We start from the raw sequence: 19,140 nt of genomic DNA, 5'->3' as shown, positions 1-19,140 counted from the left end.
GACTAAGGGGTAGTTTGGTCAACACAGAGTGACCCTGCTTCAAAAACTAATAAAACATCAAATCACAACAATTACAACAATAACAACAAAAAAACCGAAAACTGATCAGTGGGGTGTGAAAGAAAAGCAAGCAGCTGTATCAGAAGCCGTAGTCCTATGCTGGACACCCATCTCACTTTGATTCCTATTATTCTGACAAATACCAAGCATTTAGTTCATGCTACAGCTAACTGTCCACCATGGAAGAAAGTCAAGGCAGGAACTCAAGGCAGGAACTGAAACAGTCCGTGGAGGAGTGATGCTTAAAAGTTTGCTCCTTGTGGCTTATTTAGACTACATTTTTTATTAATCATTTTATTCATTTACATTTCAAATGATATCCCCCTTCCCAGTTTCTCCTCCACAACTCCCATCCTATTCCCCTTCCCCTTTGCCTCTATGAAGATGCTCCTCCACCCACTCACCTACTCCCACCTCACTGCTCTAGCATCCCCCTATGCTGGGGCATCAAGCCTCTCTAGGACCAAGGGCCTCCCTTCCCATTGATGTTAGATAAGGCTGTCCTCTGCTATATATGTAGCTGGAGCCGTGGATCTGCCCACGTATACTCTGGTTGGTGGTTTAGTCCCTGGGAAGTCTGAATGGTCCTGTTAGTTGAGATTGTTCTTCCTATGAGGTTGCAATCTCCTTCAGTTCCTTCAATCCTTCCCCTAGCTCTTCTGTTTGGGTCTCTGTGCTCAGTCCAATGGTTGGCTGTGAGTATCTGCATCTGTCTTAGTCAGGTGTTGGCAGAACCTCTCAGACTGCATTTTTAAACAACTCAGGACCACTTACCCTAATGGTACCACCCACAGTGGGCTGCACTCACCCCCATAGCAAGAAAACTTACCACAGATTTGCCTCCAGGCCAATCTGAGGGAAGCAATTTCTCACACTAGGGTTCATCTTCTAATGACTCCAACTTGTGCCCAATTCTCTCTCTCTCTCTCTCTCTCTCTCTCTCTCTCTCTCTCTCTCTCACACACACACACACACACACAGTGTACAGGTATCTACAGGACAGAAAGGTAGTTCCATATTTCCTGGAAGTGCCCTCCATGTATGACATGAGTGGTGGCAATGTCTACTTGGAAGCAAGTAAGACCAGCACAACAGATGCCAACAGGATATACTGCTGAGATATCCTCATGAATATCACATGAACGCCTCAAGATATAACTGTGTATGATCTGTATTCATAAGGTGACGAGGCAGGTTGGCCACTAGACTTCCAGCAACTAGTATTGGTGGACTAAGCCCTTCCTAGCAGCCATTGGTTAGGTTTAAAGGATCTTCCAACCATGTGATGGCAAGAGGATGAGCTGGGGATTTCACTCTGAGGTAGAGTGCTTTCCTAGTATGTGAGGCCCTTGTTCAAATCCTGGTACTGAGAAATGAGAGAGGCAACAACTCCTAGGTGGTTGCTTTATAAATGGTGACCAAAGAAGAAAACACAGTAAGTTTTTCATTTGTGTGCTTGTATCTTGGGGAAAAACGGCATTCAGTTCCCAAGTAGTTGTGGTAGCTATGGATAAGCTAGTTACCTTCTCAAGTCCATAACTGTTCATCTGTCATCATCTGGACAAGAGGAACAATGCACCAGAAATATTCCTGCACCAGAAATCTTTATTTCTGTGAAATTGTGAACATCTTCCATTTGTTCCGGTTTCTTAAAAAATTGTGAAAGTATTCCATGACAGCAAATTCACTTATGTTCTGTTCTTCCTGTGAGTAGGATTTACTGTCTAGGTATTTTACTACAAATCAGCATTTGTTACGATTTTTCTTATAAGATGAAGTGCAAGGGGCCACTTTTCCTAACAGATTTCAAAAGTGTATATTTTCTTTTAACTATAGATGGGGGGGAAAGCCATGTGATGAAATGAATCTTTCCCTTATGAAGCACAGGCCCTCAAAGCTATTATAAACATTTCTTTGGTACATGTCAGTACCTTAGCATTGGGAAGAAGTAATTTAGCTGTTGTTGAAACTCTGATTTGTGTTTGCTGAAGTATTCCAGGGGCCCCTTTATGGAAACCTTCCTGGAACTCCTACCAAGAGTGGAAGTGCTCCATCCGAGGTCTGAAAAATGAAGGGCTGGTAAGTGCAGTGCAAGAGGCTAATAAATACACCTATGTGTTTGAAAGGCTACAGAACATTATGTCCTTCATAAATCCCAGCTGGACACAGGAGTCAAAGAAAAGCAAGAGTGGAGACACAAGATTGCAGGAAAAAAATGGTCTCCACTGTAAAAACCAAAGGAATCAGGGGTGCTGTATAACGTTTGTCCTTTGTAGGGTCAGTTGGGTGGCTTAGGGTCTGCTTTGAAGGAAGCAGAGTGTGTTTGGAACCATCTTTTTTGTTGCCGAATTGTAGCACAATTTCTTTCCTGGGATTTAATTTGTGTGTGTGTGTGTGTGTGTGTGTGTGTGTGTGTTAAAGCACCATCCTGGATGCTTGGATATGACTTGAGAATGAATTGTCGACTTCCAGGTTCTACCCTAGGACCAAAGTTCTTCAGGTTTTTTAGTTACTTTCCTTTTTTGTTTTTTATTTTTTGGGCAAAGATCCGACTATTTAATAACAAAAGCTACCCCTCCCTCCTTACTCAATGATAGCATTCTGAGCACAGGTGGGTCCAGCTATACAGGAGGCCGTGGAAAGCCAAGGAAAATGAGGATTCCAGACCAACTCCTGGATTAAGACTGTGTCAGGTAGAGGCCTCTTTGCCTAGACACTGGCATGAACCACATGGGAGGGCTGGGGCTGGCCACACACCACCCAGAGTATGAGAGTCTTGGCTTGCTTCTGCCAAGTCCAAATCTCAGTGAGGGGTGCCTGGAGGCCTTGTCCTCTTGGCCCTTTTCTCAGATCTCGTAGCTTCATCATGGGCTTTTTTTTTTCTCGGAGCTGGGGACCGAACCCAGGGCCTTGCGCTTGCTAGGCAAGTGCTCTACCACTGAGCCAAATCCCCAACCCCCATCATGGGCTTCCCTCTTCACTGCTAGCTTGTGGGCTTCTCAGATTTTTGTGCCGCTTGCCAAACATGATCTCTTGGTAAAGGACTTCTCTTGCTTTTTCATTATCACCCTGGCCAGGCACTTGTCCTCACTTCCTTCCTCGTTGTTTGTCTCCTAGCTCCATAGTGCTGGCCACAACCGGAGGGAGGCTTCTTTCCTTCCAGTCTTTGCTGCTCCAAGGCTGACAGGTCATCATCGTCGTCATCGTCGTCGTTGTCCTCGTCGTCGTCGTCCTCCTCCTCCCCCCACCCCCACCCCCCACCCCCCGTTCATCTTTGACATCTTCCTCCTCATTTTCCAGTGCAACGTCACTGTCACCTCCGTTGTCATTGTCTTCATCATCCTCGTTTCCCTCTTCCTCTTCCAAGTTGCCTGTGTCTTCTCCCCACTGCAGGAGCTTCAGCTTTTCAGGGGGAATGTAATTTCCTTCTCAGATACCAAGGGCGAAAGGTGTGGGAGCAGCTACACCCCAGTGAAGTACTCTGCCACAGGGAGGAGGAGCCGGACTTTCACACAAACACCCACTGGTACGTAATACCTTCCAATGATGGCGGGTGGGAGGGCTGCTGCCGTGGCCTGTCGGTCAACAATCTGGTGGGTGACGCAAGAGTCTGTGAGGTCATAAGCTTCAAAGCACAAAGCCTTGTCCCAGGATACATCCCCACCAAAACTCCTGATGAAGACCAAGGCCTCACGGGGCACCTCTAGGTTCAGGAAGAACTTCAGGCCTTCGGAGATTTTCGTGTGCTTTTCCTGTGCCTCCAGCTCCTTCCTTTGTCCTTCCTCCTGTGCTGTTGCATTCCCATCAGGAACTCATCAACCTTAGCTGTGCCTCCCACTCACTGTGGCATTCTGCACTATGTCATCGCTGCCCAAGCCCTGCTCAAGGTCTTCCTGTCCATTAAAGGCATCTGCTATCAGGCTGAGGTGCTGGGCCAACCCATTATATGGATTGCACTTCCATGGTCATCCAGCAGATGTGAACTACAGGGTCATGGCGACCTTCACTGAATTCTATACCACTCTCCTGAGCTTTGTCAACTTCCTCCTCTACCTGTCACTCAACCTTCACTACCTACCCAAGCTTGAAGGTCAAGCCCAAGCAGAGACAAAGGTCAGCCAGGACATGGATGCATTGTACTCTGAGAGCTCTACAGAGAAACTGGCTGCTCTTAGTGCCAGCCTGGCCCGAGTGGTGGTGTGTTGCGGTGGAACCGGTTCGCAAACATACTCTGGCCATTGGTACTAGTGCTAACTTATCTCAGATTAGTATCTCTCCCTGTGGCTCTCTGCTAACCTCGAACTCCTTGGTCCCAGCTACCTGGTAAAATCATGACTCAACAAATTGCAACCCAACAATCAGATTTATATGTGAATTCTCGATCCACAATATATCTACACAGTAAACTTAACAACCAATTGATAAGGATATAAACCACCCACCTAGACAAGATAAATTTGCCTATAGAAATCCATTTCAACTACCTTGGCAATTCACCTGGATCTGGGTCATCTTTCTCCATTTCCATCTTGATTCTCTCCCTCTTCTGTCCTTCCTAGATCCCCCCTCCCCAAGCCTACCCTTCCTTCTCATCCAATGATAGGCTTCACCTTATCCTGGACCTGCCTTGCTGCATAATGACATCATCCTATAGTGGTGCCTGCTATAGAGTTAGTTTCCTTTTAAAGCCACAATGGCCAAGCATTTTATTGTCACCCAGATAAAATTCTAGACCTGCAATTCTCAACCAGTGGGTCTTAATCTTTCGGGGAGTTGCATGGTTGATATCCCACATATCAGGCATTTGCCTGACAATTCTTAACAGTAGCCAAATTACATTTATTAAATAGCAATGAAAAATTGTATGGTCAGGGGCCATCACAACATGAGGAATTGTATTAAAGGGCTGTAGCACTAGGAAGGTTGAGAACCACTGTTGTAGGATTTAAGGGCCAGGTGCATTGGACTGACACATGAAGAAAGACAGTGAGGGTCTAAAAAGAGAGAAGAGAAAGGAAAATCTAGGAGTCGGATGACAACGCAGATGAAGTGAGTATTGCTTATCTTTGAAGAGTCAATGTTGAAACTTGGGAATTTTGAGGGATAATCGTAGATTCTTTGGGAATAGAGTGAGAACAATAACATGTTTCATAAAGCAGAAAAGGTAATACTAAATATTGGTTAAGGACATAAATGTAAGAGCCCACAGTGTGTGGGTTTGAATCAGAGATGTTTTGTTGGCTGGCCATGAGTGTTAATTACCTTCTTTCCAAGGTGACGTCATATCAGAGGGTTTCGGTGGCATGCAGCAATGATAAATTTTCAGATTCTCCGTATAATATTGGTACCCTTCTCCTGTGCCTGGCTTACCTCACTTAGATTGGTTATCTCCTGCCCCATCTGCTTGGAGCAAACGACAGGACTTCACTCTTTTCATAGTTAAGTGGAATACCATGGTACACGCGTGTCGCGGTCTCTTTGTCCATCACCAGCTGGCAGAGCTTCAGCTGTTTCTTCATCTTTGTTATTGTGAAGAACGATGTGATGAGCAGATATCTCTTGATGTGATTTCATTTCCTCTACTCAATGAGGAATGTTATAGAGGGGGGGAATGTTGTAAATTAGATCCTCTGCCAGCCTGCCTTTCAAGCTACTCAGCCGCAGCAGCCTACATCATTACCTGCCACTGCCAGGTATAGTTATTTCCAGTGTCTCTTATGAGTTGCCTATTTCCATGTGCAACACATGTAGTCTTTAAAAGGTCCCCAGTCACCCCAGATCACTGCTTCTGTCTTGTTCACTCTCCCTGTCTTGTTTTCTCTGTCTCCAGGTATGTCTGTCTGCCTCTGTCTCTGCCTCTTCCCCCCTCTCTCTCTCTCTCTCTCTCTCTCTCTCTCTCTCTCTCTCTCTCTCACACACACACACACACACACACACACACCCTACATACACACACACACCACATACACACACACACACACCCCACATACACACACACACACACACACACACACACACACACACACACACCCCACATACACACATGTCCCCACTCTAAGATGGCCTTTTGCTTTCCCCACTTCCCCAATAAACCTCTTGTGTTAGAACTGTTGTGTGGTATGATCTCTTAGCTGCACTCCTTGGCCCTAACTTGCTAGGGTACCTTCTGCCCCTTTATACTAATAAGAGGGTTGGCAGGTCACAGATAATTCTTTTAGTTTTTGTTGAGGAATAAGGTTTGTGCTAACACACTTCGCTTTAACTGTGTGTGATGATTCCTTTTCTTTTTCATCCTTACCGGCACTTGCAGTTTTTAGTCTTTTAGATAGTAGTCATTTTCCCAGGGTGAGCTGATACCTCATTGAAGACTTTAATTTGAATTTCCTTGATAATTTGAATTTCCTTGATAATTGAGATTTTTCCTATATGCATTTGTTTGTATGTCCCCACCCCCAGAATTGTTTATTTATATCTATTACTACCCATTATTATCATATTGTTTACTTTTTTCCTATTGTGTTTTGGGAGATTTTTAATCAGATGTATAGTGTGCAAAATTTTCTTCCATCCAGGGCACCATTCTTCAAACTGTTGTTTTCTTTGAGGAGCTTTTTACTTTATTCATATTTTGGTCTTCTGTGTTTTGAGAATCTTCTTCAAGAAACTGTTGCTCATTCTAATGTCCTGATTCATTTTCCTGTTTTCTACTAGTGTTGTGTCTTTGATTTACTTTGACTTAACCTACTTAATAATTAGTAAAGGGGGTTTACTTTATTCAATGAGTGTGACTATCCCATTTTCTTAGCACCTTTTACTGAAAAGATTGTCTTCTGTTCAACGCATGTTCTTGGGATGTTTGTCAAGAACCAGTTGGTTCTACATGCATAGTTTCCATCTACATATTCAGCTCCTCTGTCTATGTATTGTTTGTGCCAGGATAAGAATTACTTAACCATAGTTTCAGTTAAACTTCAAAACTAATATCTAAGGTAGATTCATGAAGTCCGTTTTGTTAATGAGTTACCTGATGGGTAGAGAAGTGAAATCCTATTTTAGTAATCTTTAGAAGGTTACTAAAGAACGAGTCTGCGTTCTTTATCTGGCGTTCAAAACTCCCAGTGAAATGAACAAAGCTTTAAAAGCCTTATCCTTGAAACTAGAACGTAAAGCAGAAAGAGTTGATTTTAACCTTGAGCCAATCAGTAATCAGTTGTATCTTCTTCAAAAAGTCACTTAACCTCCCTTCGTCCCCTGGGTCTTAAATCTTTTCTAAAAATTGCTATTAAGTGAAGGGACTATAGTGTGTAAGAAATTGCATGCTTATTATATTTCTTTCAGTAATAAAAATTGTCTTCAGGGACTATGGTTCTAAAAAGACTTTTAATTTTAATTATTTCTGTGATGTTCATTAACATGGCTGCTAGTGCAACGACTGGTCTTCAATGAAGGTTTTAGTTTCTGTAAGAACCAGAACAAGGAAAAACAGGAAGTGGATGACTGCCATCAAGGTGTGTCTGATCCCACCAGTGGCTCATCAGATACTTTGTAAACTCTTGAGCACCAAACTATACAGAAGTTCAGAGACATTTAACAACAGTTTTGCATTGATAAAAGAAGAGTCAGAACTAGAATTTTACTCCCTATTTCAGTGCTAATTTGAAGTATCACTTTAGGCAGACTACTGTCTGCTAACATGATATTTTCATCCTGGGAGAAAGATCCAAGAGTCAATATTTTAGTCATTTCATCAGATTTCTGTAAGGACTGTCCCCATGTCCTTTGCACTGCGCCTATGCAGAAGCATTTTCATCCTGCATAGCATTTGGAGGGCTGCATCTCCTTTGTGTTTATGTAACTCATTGACTACCCACACTATTAATCTATTTTGTTTTCTATTGTTAAGGAAAACAGGGCTCTGTGCTTAATTAACTTATGTTATAACACTGAGTCACATCTGCTGATCCTGGCTTTTTGATCAGGTGCCTTATCATCTGGTCCAGATAGGCTTTGAACTTGTTACATAGCCCAGGCTATCCTTAAACTCCTGGTTTGGCCTCTTTACTGAGATCACAGGTATTTGTATCTATGCCCAGCTCTACAAATGACTAATCAAACCTTAAAGGAAAACTGTCAGCTTACCAGTTCCCTACTCACAAACTTTCCATAGCCCCCTGCTTGATGGACATAAGCCTACAGGACTGAGGCCTGTCAGGACTGGTAAATGACATGTGACAGAGATGATGCAAACTTCAGATTTGTGAGTTCAAAATTGTTTTTAAAATTTAATTTGTTTTTACTTATTCAATTTATATCCCACTTACTGTCTCCCTCCTACAGTTCTTCCCTGATCCCCTTCTCCTCTGGGCAGGTGGGTGCTCCCTGTGTATCTCTGCACCCCTGCACACACACTTGCACTTCAAATCTCTGAGAAGCTAGGCGCTTCTTCTGCTACTGAGGCAGGACAAGGCAGCCCAGCTAGTAGAACATATCTCACATATGGGCAACAGCTTTTGGGATAGCTCCCGCTCCAGTTGTTCAGGACCCACATGAAGGTCAAGCTGCACATCTGCCAAATATAAGCAGGAAGTCCTAGGTCCAGCCTGTGTATGCTATTTGGTTGGTGGTTCAGTCTCTGAGAGCCCCAGGGGTCTAGGTTAGTTGACTCTGTTGGTCTTCCTGTGGTGTTCCTGTCTACTTCAGGCCCTGCAATCTGTTCTGCTATTCTTCAGTAGGAATTCGCAAGCTCCCATCACTGTTTGGCTATGGGTGTCTGTATCTGTCTAAGTCAGCTGCTGGGCAGAGCTTCTCAGAGGACAATGTGCTCCAGTCTGCAAACAGAGTATCATTAATAGTGTTAGGGATGGGTGCTTGCCCATTGGATGGGTCTCTAGTCGGACCATTCCTTCAGTCTCCGCTTCCTCCCTTGCGCCTGAATTATTGTAGACAGAATAACTTTCAGGTTGAAAGTTTTGTGAGTGGGTTGGTGTTCCTATCGCTCCACTGGGGTTCCTGTCTGGAAACAGGGGATGGGCTCTTCAGGTAACATATCCCCAAAGTAGTCACAGATAAGGTCCCTCCATTTATTCTTGGGTGCCTCCCTTGTGCCAGGCCATGTCATGTCCTGGAGATGCCAAAATTCTTAAATGTACACACAGAGTCCTTTGTATTCCCGGTTATTTGTCCTTATTTCTTTATGTATCTCATGGAAAGCTACCCAGTGCTCTAAGAGATCCATCAGGGTTTCCTCCCCATGTCTTTCCATGTCTGCTGTCTCTGTCCTGCTGCTCAGTGAATGTTAGATTCCCCCCCTCCACATTCCTCTTCTGGTATGGACAGAAATTACAATCATGATACTGATGTCCTAGGCTGTCTCCCAATCGATTTCCCCACGTAGCCTACTTTTCTTTGTGGGAACTTCTATCTTAAGCCAGTTTTTATTCTTTGTTAAGTGTATTTTGTTTTTTATTATGTGCATGCATTTGTGTCTCTGTGGCTGCATGTGCATTTGAGTGTAGGTGCCACAGAGGCCAGAGGTGCCAGATCCCCCCGGAGCTGGCATTATAGGTGGCTATGAGCCATCCATCATGGGTTCTGGGAATTTAACTTGGGTTTTCTTTAAGAGCAGTAAGTTGTTTTATAGGCCACTGTCCTATCCCCTCTTTTTCTTAATGTAAGGTATCTTTGCTGTGTCCAGTAATCACAGACCCTTCTCCACATTTGTGTCTTTAATCCCTTCCATGTTTGAGCATTTCCCGTCTCTTCCCTTTACCACCTCACTGAGGCCTGGAATCCTGGCCTCATGTTCTCCTCAGAGCTCTGACTTCTGTATTTTTACACTCTTCTTAAACACTGACATGGCAGACTTTTAAAGGTGGGTTTCTAGTCTTCCTACCTTTTTTTAAAATTTATTACTTTTTTGCTATCAATTTTATAAATTTCCCCCTTTACATGTGTCTTAGTCAGGATTCCCATTCCTGCATAAACATCATGACCAAGAAGCAAGTTGGAGAGGAAAGGGTTTGTTTGGCTTACACTTCCACATTGCTGTTCATCACAAAGGAAGTCAGGACTGGAACTCAAGCAGGTCAGGAAGCAGGAGCTGATGCAGAGGCCATGGGGGGATGTTACTTACTGACTTGCTTCCCCTGGCTTGTACAGATTGCTTTCTTATAGAACCCAAGACCACCAGCCCAGGGATGGCACCACCCACAATGGGCTGGGTCCTCCCCGCTTGATCACTAGTAGAGAAAATGCTTTACAGCTGGGTCTCATGAGGGCATTTCCACAACAGAAGCTTCTTTTCTATGATAACTACAGCTCATGTCAAATTGACACACAAAACTAGCCAGTACATGATCTTTTTTAAAACTCATATCTCTAAAAATCCAAATTGAATACAAATTACCTGTAAGACGCTGAGAAAGAGAAAAGGTGTCACAGGATTTTGTTTCAGGTGATGAATTTTATTAGTTCTTGATAAACTTCATAAAAGCCACATTTTCATGTTGTTAACAATGTGATTTTTTTTCCCACCTCCTTCAAGAGATGCTTAACAACCCCAACAGGATGGGAAATGAGGCAAAACAATGGGCTCTGGCTCTCCTCTTTAAATGCGAGTTAGATAAGCAGGAGTGGTGGGTTGCTCCTCTGACCATTTCTACCTGCAAAGAGAGAGATGCGTACCATTAACATCTCTTCCATTCAATCCAGGGAACTTGCTCCCCTCTATCACCAACACAGAAGAAGGGATGCTGTGTCACCTTGGAAACCAATGCTTTTATTTTTTGTTTTTTTCTTTAACGGACTGGCACCTTCTACTTTCTATCTTTTGTAACATTAACACCCAGGAACAGACCATTAAACTGTGAAGTCCAAGCAGAGGAGACACCCTCCAGGAGACTATGGAAGGGCATCAAAAGAGTCCCATGCACAATCTCCCTGGCCTGTGGCTGTGCCCTTGGGAAGTAGAAACTATGAAGTGTTAAAGACATTTCTGCTGAGACTTCAAGGAACACATGTGATCAGTCCACACACAACCCTCTCTAGACTACTAAAAGAAAAGAAATTAGAAAGAAAAGAATAATTATTTAGGTGGAAGAGATAAATAGGAAAAATGATTACCTACCAATTATTGATATCATAGCAATTTTACTAAGTGGAAAAAATAACACGCAGATATCAAAGGGTTTATTAGCAAAATCCAGTCTGAACTTAAAAAATGAGCCAACTGGATAAAGAACAGGGTTGTGTTCTAGTGAGAAATCCGCTTCTGCAAGATGCTATGGTGAGAGGAAGCACCATAATCAAGAGAAGCTGCTGGCCTAAGCAGAACGACACAGCAGGGAGCTGTAGGGCATGATGCTGCCTGGTATCAGCTAATAGATCACAGTCTTTTGGGCCATGATAACAACTTTCGATTTTAATCCTAAAAATGAGGTGACATTCAAGCCTGGTTTTGAGAAATTGAATGATCCCATGGATGTTTTGAAAAGATAAATTGCAAGAAAAATAGTTTGGGGCAGTGCAAAAAGTAAACTAAATATTCCTTTGCTATGATTTGGACATGAAATACTTCTCCCAGTTAATATATACTGGGGAACTTGGTTGCTGGTCAGCTTTCAGGGAGTGGTGGAATTGATTAGATTCTTGATAGATTCATAGTATAATGGTATTGTTGGGAAATGGTCAAAGTAACGATACAATGAGTATCACTGCGACATGCTTCTGGAAGGTTCCACCTGGCCTCTGCTGTATGGATCCTCTATTTCCTGTCAGCCTTGAAGTGAGTAGCCTGCCCTGTCACACACCCTCCCCTCCCCACTGTGACCATCTGAGATACTTCAGGCCCCAAGCAATGGATTCCGACAAGCTTGGAGTGCGATCTCTGAAACCAAGAGCCAAAATAAGTAGTTCTCCCCTATCAGTCGTTTCCCTCGGGTTTTTGCCATAGTTCTAAAAGAGTCTGAATAACATAACCTTTTAACAGATTGAACTCCAATGTAAGAAGCAGCTGGGGTGCTGCTGGAGCCCTACCTTCTTCATTGATGTCCTTTCTTGCAGACCACACCTCCAACCCCCAATGCAAACCTGCATCCCAGAGGCAGGATACTTGCTTGGCTCTCTGTTTCTTGTCAGGTAAAGAATCATGTGACGGGGTAGGAACAAAGAGCAGAAAGTGATGTGGTCGCCCTGCACTGCCCCCCCCCCCCACATCCTGGAGAGGTAGCAGGCACATTCTTGCCCACCAGTAAAGAAATGGAACTGATTATTCTGTAGGTGGCATTTTCTTTTTCAGTATCAAACTAATCAGCGTCCTGCTGTGGTGGGGAGAGATGCTAAATTGCTGAACTTGCTGCCTTTCAACTGAGATAAAGCAGAGCACCTGCACTCTGGGCCCTAAATAACTGATGCTTATTGTCCCTGGGGACTGAGTTGTTGATCCTAATGTTCTCACCAAATGCTATTAGTGATTACACCATGTCTGCCTAAATTATCATTGTAATTTCGGGAGAAAAGCTTCTGTTTGGCCTGAACGAAAAAGAAAGTATGAGTTTTTACATAAAAGAATTTTTTTGACTGAATCCCCTTAAGCACAAACACAAAAAATACACAAAGAAGCGACATACTGTAATTGCTTGCCATTTCTTGTACTGGAATGTATCTAACTACGAGTCTGTTTTAGTGTTCTGCAAAAACCAGGATAGGGCTAAGTTTGACAGCAAATGACTCTAAGCACAGCATGCAGTACCCAGAGGCAGGATAGCCTGGGCTACATAGGGAGACCCTGTCTCAAAGCAAACAAGCAAACAAACAGGAAATGCTGCACAAAAGAACAGAGTATAACTGCCATCCATTTCATCTTAATCATAATCAAATAAGCATTACTGAACCATCACTGTGTATCTCAAGCTGCAATGGATATTTTATTGCACCTGTTAGCTTTCAAAGAACGGCCCTTACTCGTCCCATACTTAGCTTTCTCATGAAATTATTTCAGTATGACTTCTGTGCTCAGGAAATGAGATATATCTGGGAAGTCTACATGTATGTGAAAGGCTTTGTCTTCTAAAGGCACAAGACATTCTATCTTCTGATAACCGCTGACATAATTGTTTATGAACACAAGTTTATTTCAAATAACTGGTTCCCAATGAACCATCCTACACAGTTCAGTTTCTCTAAGTAACTTTTATCTTTTGGTAGTCTGGTTTCCCATTATATCTACACCCTACACTCATATCATGCATGTATGTATGAGTCACGTTTTTTTTTTCAGCTGTATGAATTTGCTAATGGAATGTCACCCCAATAAAATATTCCCTTTCCTTTGCTCCATTAGTGCTAATATTGAACTCACAATAGCTTGATAAAGGTCCACAGTCTGTGTGAAAGCTTAACAGATATGTAAAACATGTGTAGGTTTTTGAAGTAGGGGCAGGATAAACAGAAAATGCAGCTGGTCCTTACTACAGGCTTAGGGAAAGGCTTGGTTGTTTAACGAGAGTTGAAGCAGGAGGTAGACACAGGTGGCATTTGGGAAATTTCCTTAGAGATTGGCACATATCCAGGTGACTCTTTCTTCACCACAGAGGGCAATGGGGATTGTGATACAAGGGAAAATTTGACAACAGGGGCAAGTTGTAATCTAAATTTTGTGAACCAAAATGAGACACTCCTGACAATACCTACTTCTTACTTTCGAGAATTTTGTGACCATTCTGATATACAAGGCAGAGGGCTAGAAGAGTATTTCCTAAACAAATGAAGTAATTCCAGAGGGAGAGAACCAATTATTTTCAACAAATTTGAGGGTTCTTAATGATGTGGCCATATACCTATTGAATCCTTCTGTGACACTTACCAAGGCAAAGTCCTGCTAGGCACTTAGGTCTCCCAATCATCATTATACTAAATTTTGGGAAATCCCTCCTGAAAGATAGAGATGCAAACCACTATAGGAAGGAAGATTAATTTGGAAGACAAAGAAATCATTCTTGGCATACAAGAGAACATCAGAACAATATTTTTAAGACCTATTAAGACCAATTTATGCTGTTCAAGTAGTCTTGGATGTATGGTCTTCCACTGGAACATGGTGTGTATCAATGGATACATATTTCGAGAAAACTGCCTCTTGCTCTTCCAGTAGATAACGATTGCTACTTACTCCATGGGGAGGGGTGAGATTGTGTGGCCAACTTTCCTCACCATCTGGGACTTGTCTCGTTTGGGCTCATGTGAGTTTTGTACACGAGGTCATAATATGTTTTCCTACATTCATACTGCCTTGTTCTGTCTATAAGATTATGTTTCCTTGAAGTCATCCACCATCTCTGGCTCTTATACTGTTTTTGCACCCTCTTTTGCAGTGATCCCAGAACCCTTGGAGAGAAGTAGAGTATATATGTTCCTTTTAGGCCTGAATATTTTACAGTTTCTTATTCCGGGCCATTTAAACAGTTGTGGATCTCTGTGCTAAGTACCATATACTGTAAACAGAAGCTTCTCAGATGAGGGTTCTGAGATGCTCTGATCTATAGATATAATGATGAGTCACTAGGAGTTATTTTTATATGGTGTTAGGTGAGAGTTTAATGTCATTGTCTTGCACTTGCTTTTGACCACTTGTTAAAGAGATCAACCATTGTCCCACCATGCCATTTTGGCAATTTGTCAAAGATCAGTTGACCACATATATGTATGAGTTTTCTTCTTTCCCAGTTCTCTATATGTTTTGAAATCTGGTGTCTCTAATGGCCTAAGGACAGGAACAAACACTTTAACTAAGAAAGCATAAAAGTGACCAAAAGGTATATTGAAAAAAATTCCTGTATATAACTGATTAAGGTTGGGGAAATTAACGTGGCAATAGGACCTGTTATCTGTTAGGCTTGTTTTTATTAAAACAAAACAAAAGAAAACAAACAAACCAATAGTTATTTGAACAATACAAAAAAATTCTAGTGGTATTTGGATAAATGTGGGCTTTTGCATACTGCCAGTGGGATGCTATAAAAAATATTGTGGAGGTTCCTAAAAACTTAAAACTACAACTACCATGGAATCCAACAGCTCTTCTGGGCATTTATCCAGAAGAACTGAAATAACTTTTATTTTCATTGTGGCATTATTCACCATAGCTAGAGTGTGTAAACAGCCTGAATGTCCTTCAACAGATGAATGGATAGAGAATATGTGATCTAAATATATAATACAGTGCTGCTCAGCTTTGAGAAATAAAAGAAGGAAATACTCTCGGAAACATCAGCCCAGATGAGCCTTGAGAACATTATGTTAACTTAAATAAGCCAGTCACAGAAAGACTAACTCTTCATTATTCTATTTATGAGATATTTAAGACCATCTTATTCAGACAATCAGACTGGGATGGTAATTACTAAGGACTCAGTGCATAGGGGATGAAAGGGTTCCCAAACAGCAGGCATGGAGTGTCAATCAAATATGGCAGAAGGGACTCAAAGATACTTGCAGGTTTTGCATTTATAGTTAATGGTTAGGAAGAGTAGCTGAAAAAAGTTGTTGGATTAGTCTGGTGTTATCACCACAATAAGAACAAAATTGAGGGAAGAATTCCTCTAACAAAGTAATGAAATAAATCAAAGTTAGAGAAGAGTGGACCCAAGAATGCAAAATAGTGTTTGAGGGTGGTACCTGTCCAAGGATGGCATAGCAACCAAATCAAATTACGGAGGAGGTTTTCTAGGAAGCGTGCAATCTCAAAATCAATACACTTTTGTGAAGAGTAAAATATATAAAACTACAATGAGCTCTTACTGTTTTTCTGTACATTATCTAGCTGTCAGGGATACATCAGTAGGCAAATGTGGCAGAGAGAACACCCTAAAGATTACCACAAAGCCCAGATACTCTGAGCCACTTCCAAGTCTTGTTTTGCAAACACAGCTTGCTCTCAGAGCTCTGTTTGTTTTCCCAGACATGTTGGCCTATTGCCTAGGTCCATGATTTTAAACCTGCAGTTAATACCAGGACATGAGCCCATTGGGCCTCTGATACTTTTGTACTGCCCTTTGACTGAACATCTGCTTCTGATCTCCTGTAAGAATGTCTCTGGATTTCCTGCTCTATTAACAGCTTCCCTCAACATTTCTTTTAGTACTAGGAGCAGTTCCTGAAACACTAGTGCTGCCAGAGTGAAGAGCAGAACTTTGACAAGATCCATACTCTTTCTTCGTACCTGCTTTTTTCCACCAAAGAAATCTGCACCTCTTCTTGTCTCCGATCATCTGAGGGATTCTCTTGCTATTACTGCCAATACTCTTCCGGAAACTTTTAAGGGTGTTTACAAACTCCATCAATAGAAATGGCATGCCTGTCCTTTGAACTGATTAGTAAAAAACAAGCAAGTAAGATAGAAAGGCACTGTGAGTTTGGCTGTCCCTTAGAGGTGTTAACAGGAACAGATCTTATTACCTTAAAAAACATTATCTCTTACTTATAGTGAGTGTCCCATATTGACCAATCAGATGAGTTTAACCAAGGATTCGTTCATCAACCTAACTTCCTTTTCTGATCATTTTCATTAAGAGTTTGGCTCTTTGCCTTTTATTTTATTGTTTAATGTTTGAGAATGTCCCACATGCATACATGTTTTGATCAAATCCAATCCCCCATTCCCTCTGCCCCAATTCCTCTCTAACTCTCTCTACCACAATTTCTTCTTAATTTCATGTATTCTTTTCCATACGACCACAACCACTGAGCCCACTCAGTGATGCAACTATTGGTATGGGTGGAAGATCATCTGCTGGAATGTGGGTTGTTTCTCAGGCACTCTATCCCTGATTTAAAAAACTAAACCTTCTTCACACAGTAGTCATCAATTCCTAATAGCTTCTCAGCTGGGGGTGAAACACTGTGACTACCTCCCCTCTTCAGGATTTTGTCTGGCTTGATCTTATAAAAGTCTCATATATCTTTCCTTCCCCTCCCCCTCCTCTCCCCCTCCTCTCCCCCTCCTCTCCCCCCTCTCCTCCTCCTCCTCCTCCTCCTCCTCCTCCTCTTCCTCCTCCTCCTCCTTCTTCTTCTTCTTCTTTTACTACTAGAACTGTGAGTTCATATGCAACTGCCTTGTTGGGTCATAAAAACAGTATTTATTTGTAATTATCCACCACCTTTGGCTTTTAACAGTCTTTCTACTCTTTCTTCTATAATGGCTCCTGAGCCTTATGATGAGGGGACATAGTGTAGATGTTCCATTTTGGGCTAAATACTCTGCAGTCTCTTATTTTCTGCACACTGTCCAGTTATGAATCTCTGGGTTAATTGCCATCTACTACTAAAAGAAGCTTTTCTAATACTTGAAGCAATTCCACTATAGTAAGGAACGAGATAGGAATATCCATTATTCCCACTCCTTCTAAATATTGTGGTGGAAGTCCTAACTCAAACAATAAGAAAAGAGGAGAAAATTAAAGGGATGCAAAAGAAAGAGAGGAAGTCAAACTATCCCTATTTGCAGATGACATGCTGCTATATATTAGAAATCCCCAATTCTACTAAGGGGGTGGCCTCCCAGAACATATGTAGCAGATGTGCAGCTTGTGGGCCCTGAACAATTGGAGTAGGGGCTCTCCCCAAAACTGTTATGGTATGTGGGATATGTTCTTCCAGCTGGGCTGTCTTGTCTGGCCCCAGTGGGAGAAGTATCTAGCTTCAGAGAGACTTGAAGTGCCAGGGTGGGGACATAGGGGGAGTGGGGGATGGGGCAAATATTGTGGGAGGGAGTGACAGGGCAGTGAGCAGGATGTAAAATGAATAAGTAAAATAAAATGAGCCCCACTAAACTAATACACTACATTTTTAAAAGCTGTCTCAGCAATGTTTTAATCTCAGCATACAATAGGTATTTTTTTTTCTGGCGCTCATCATTTTTTTCAGAAAAAGCAGAGGCCTCAGTTTACTCTCAGCCTTACTTCCAGACTGTCTGTGCTTGAAAGACTTCTTCTTCCTTATAACCTTACTGGCTTGTGAATCCTATCATTGCCTTCTTTCACAGTATTGGTGGAGACCAAGATGAAGACTAAGAAGAGAGAGAGGTCAAGACACACCAGGAAATCCAGAAAGGTCCATTAGGAGGCTGCAGGGTAGTGAACCTCACTGTCAAGGGCATATTTTCCTTAATTATTTTAATGAGAGTATACATTCTCAGAGAGTCTAACCTTGTCAATACCATGCATAAGCTTTGTAGAATTAATTAAATAGTAGCTTAATGACCAGGCATGGTTACATGCTTACAATTCCAGAACTGGGCAGGTATAGGAAAGGTATAGGTTATGCATTTAAGGCAAGTCCAAGACCAGCTTGAGCTATGTAGCAAGATCCCACTAAGGGCTGGAGATGCAGGTTAGTGCTCAGTTATTTGTTTAATATGTACAAGGTCTCAAGCCTCAAAGTGCGAGGTATATTTTTTGCCAACTTGATGCACACTCATCTCATATAGGGAGAGAGAACATTGACTGGGAAATTGTCCACACCAGATTGGCAGTAAACAACTCTGTGAAACGTTTTATGGATTAGTGAATTATGTAGGAAGGCTCAGCCCAGGATGGGCCGTGCCCCTACCACTGTGGGAATGTGGGCCTGGGTTGCTTGCATAAAAAAAAGCAAGGTGAGCAAGCCATGGAAAGCGAGTAAGAAGCGTTACTCCGTGATCTCTGCCTCAGTTTCTGCCTCCAGATTTCTGTGTGAGTTCCTGCCCTGAGTTTCTTTCCTAATGGACTGTGAGATGAGTAAGTCAAAACCAATGCTTCCCTTCCCAACATGATTTAGTAATGATGTTTTATCACAGAACTAGCAAGCAAACTAGGGCACCTCAGCAACATATGCATACTAATAAAAACTATCTTGCATATAACAGATAGCTATATTATCTATTATACAATTAAATAATAGCTTTCCAAAGGTAAGTCACTGATTTCCATGTTTGTTCAGCATCACTGTTTAAAAGGAGCTGAAGGGTTTTGCAATTCCATAGGAACAACAACAATATCAACCAACCAGACCCCCCAGAGTTCCCAGGGACTAATCCACCAACCAAAG

General features: G+C 42.3%; 1 pseudogene; it reads right to left on the bottom strand.

Annotated features, from left to right (window-relative positions):
* Positions 1 to 1,587: 1,587 nt before the first annotated feature.
* LOC134485777 (pescadillo homolog) lies at positions 1,588 to 5,579 on the bottom strand (annotated as a pseudogene).
* Between the last annotated feature and the right edge of the window lie 13,561 nt (positions 5,580 to 19,140).

Source organism: Rattus norvegicus, chromosome 2, assembly GCF_036323735.1.
Source record: "Rattus norvegicus strain BN/NHsdMcwi chromosome 2, GRCr8, whole genome shotgun sequence".
Taxonomy (NCBI): domain Eukaryota; kingdom Metazoa; phylum Chordata; class Mammalia; order Rodentia; family Muridae; genus Rattus; species Rattus norvegicus.
This window is presented reverse-complemented; position numbering and strand designations above follow the sequence as displayed.